The sequence below is a fragment of the Cherax quadricarinatus genome, chromosome 26 (genome assembly GCF_038502225.1).
Source record: "Cherax quadricarinatus isolate ZL_2023a chromosome 26, ASM3850222v1, whole genome shotgun sequence".
In the NCBI taxonomy this organism is placed as follows: Eukaryota; Metazoa; Arthropoda; class Malacostraca; order Decapoda; family Parastacidae; genus Cherax; species Cherax quadricarinatus.
In genome coordinates, this window is record NC_091317.1 from 15246819 (window position 1) to 15249906 (window position 3088).

The following is a 3088-nucleotide window of genomic DNA, read 5'->3' on the forward strand; positions in this document are numbered from 1 at the left end:
CTGCTTTTCATTGGGGGGATGGTGCATCGTCTGCCAAGTCTTTTGCTTTCGTAGTGAGTGATTTTCGTGTGCAAGTTCGGTACTAGTCCCTCTAGGATTTTCCAGGTGTATATAATCATGTATCTCTCCCTCCTGCGTTCCAGGGAATACAGGTTTAGGAACCTCAAGCGCTCCCAATAATTGAGGTGTTTTATCTCCGTTATGCGCGCCGTGAAAGTTCTCTGTACATTTTCTAGGTCGGCAATTTCACCTGCCTTGAAAGGTGCTGTTAGTGTGCAGCAATATTCCAGCCTAGATAGAACAAGTGACCTGAAGAGTGTCATCATGGGCTTGGCCTCCCTAGTTTTGAAGGTTCTCATTATCCATCCTGTCATTTTTCTAGCAGATGCGATTGATACAATGTTATGGTCCTTGAAGGTGAGATCCTCCGACATGATCACTCCCAGGTCTTTGACGTTGGTGGATACCTAGGAATTTTCCCTCTGTGAGTCTTGTGACTGATGATCCATTTAGCGTTATGTTAATTGGATCATTTGCAGCTTTGTTTCCAAATTGAATGAAATAGGTTTTATCAGTGTTCAGGGTAAGTTTGTTAGTCATCATCCAGGTAGATATTTTCTGTAATTCAGCATTGACTCTGTTTGCTAGTATGACTGTGTTTGGGTGGGAAAAGACATACGTAGTGTCATCTGCAAATTATATGGGTTTGAGTAGCTGTGATGCATTCAGTAGATCATTGCTGTAGATGAGAAAGACGAGTGGTCCAAGGACGCTTCCTTGTGGGACTCCTACTGTGATTGGTTGTTTAGTGTTAGTTTAATATGTTTATTATGCACCCCATACCCATCCTGTGGGCGGTAGTCAAAAGATTACAGAGGTACATAATTGGTCCACGGACTGGACTCCAAAGTTTTGATAGCTGAGCAAGTTACAGAGGTAATGAACTCACAATTTACAAAGGTAATGAACTCACAATTTACAAAGGTAATGAACTCCAGGTAGGTCTAGTTAAGAGTTTGCATCATTTGCATACACATATTGAGTTCTGTTACTAAGGTATGATTTTAGGTAGTTGAGGGAGTGGCCTCTGATACCATAGTGCATTAATTTGGAGTACAGCAGTTCATGGTCGACTGTATCGAAAACTTTACGTAAATCAATGAAAATACCCAGCGGGACTTCTTTCTTTTCAAGTGCGGTATATATTAGTTCTAGCATGTGTATGATAGCGTCATTTGTGCTTTTATTATTCCTGAATCCAAACTGACAAGGGTTTAATATGTTGTGTGAAACGAGGTAGGAAAAGATCCGTCTATGAATTAATTTTTCAAAAATTTTAGAGAGCAGTGGTAGGTTAGATATTGGTCTATAGTTATTCAAGTCAGCTTGATCACCTCCTTTATGGATCGGAGTGACCCTCGTTATTTTGAGGATTGTTGGGAAGGTAGTTGATTCAATGAATCTGTTAAAGAGCGTTGCAATAATTGGTGACAATATTTGAGAAGCTTTTTTGTACATAAAAGCAGGCAAGTTGTTTATGTCACCTGCCTTGTTTTTAAGGGTGTTTATGATGGGTGTGAGGGAAAAGTAGGTGTAAGTGGGGTTAAGGTTGTTCGGGCAACCAGGAACCATTAGAGAGTTACGTTGCGCGCGCACACACCCCCCCCCCTCTCTGGCGGGCTGGGGCAAAACTAGTTCCTGGTGTCCGATTTGTTAAAGTTTCTACTCCTGGTAATATTGACCTTACCTGGTGTGGATGGAAGTTTGGAGAGTCACTTCGCCTCCACTCTTCTCCTAATCAGGTAGGGTGATCTACCAGGAGTATTACTGTTTGTTCTTTTCTAGTGTTTGCTGGTTACCAGTAATGATTTTGGCCTTTATCATTCTTTTTCTTTCTTAGATGTTATATTATCATGACTATGGGTAACCAGTTTTATTTTCTCTTATTTGTCAGCTCTGTTCCTGGCGTGGTCTTCCAGGATAGACGCCAGATAAAGGGGCAAGACGTGTGTTAATAATACTTATTAACATTATTCTACAACTACCGGCCCTTACCTATACTACTTGTGCTCCATCCAAGTGGTAGGAGATTCCAGAACATCGGATTACCATCTGCCCAGGATAACCTACATAAATAACATCAGAGGAACTATCTAGGGCCATACCTACTCCTACCCAACTACCTGAATTGAAGGCCATATTTTTTTTATTATATTTAAATTTTAAGTAAAATTCTCAAAAATCATTTTATCTTGTTTTTCCTTAAATCATTTCTTTATTTATTTTTTTTTCCATTAGTTTCTTTTGTTCAGTTGGAAGGCGTTCCACTGACAATGGGTGTAACTTCAGTGGGGTTGGTTGGAGCTAGGAATAGCGTATTTGGGTAGGTTCCTACGAGGTAGTCTGATGGACGGGCGTTTGTGCTTAGTATTTTGTTTGCTAGATTTTTTTCCTATGGTGGAGAAGAAAACATTAAACCATACCCCCGGCCGGGATTGAACCCGCGGTCATAGTCTCAAAACTCCAGCCCGTCGCGTTAGGGGTATGGTTTATTTGCAATCGTGTCATTACGATTTCTTGAGTCAAGAAAACATTAAGTCTGTGTGCTGTTTCGGTTGGAGTGAGTAGGGGTTCATCTGATTTTGTTAGTTTGATTGTTTTGTTTTTAGATAACTTTTTAGTTCCAAGAATGTCAGATAGTTTTCCAGTTTTTTTTTTCATATCACCTTTGATGTTATGTAATCTATTTTCATAACAATTTTTTTGACCTTCTTATCAGGCTGGTAAGTGCTGACGAGTAATTTTTCGACTGTTCTCTAGTTATTTGACCTATTCTATACTGTTTTTGATATTTGTGCTTTGTGTTAATGGATCTGAGGATGCTTGGTGTTAGCCAGGGATTATTCAGTCTCTTTGCTGTGATCTGTTTAGTTTTTCTGGGGCAATGTCTGTTATAGAGGCATTGGACTTTTTTTAGAAAGTTATTTATACATTCATTCATATCTGTATATGTTTCGAGCTCATTTTGCCAATCGATGTTATTCATAGCTGCTATAAAGTTGTTAACTGCTGTCTCGTTATGTAGTCT

At 39.6% G+C, this 3088-nt stretch overlaps 1 long non-coding RNA gene across 1 annotated transcript; it reads left to right on the plus strand.

The window, feature by feature from the left end:
* Positions 1 to 1581: 1581 nt before the first annotated feature.
* Positions 1582 to 2245, plus strand: LOC138853265 (uncharacterized). The gene is made up of 2 exons (XR_011392465.1): positions 1582 to 1802; positions 1955 to 2245. It is a non-coding gene; the product is annotated as an uncharacterized lncRNA (long non-coding RNA).
* Positions 2246 to 3088: the final 843 nt, after the last annotated feature.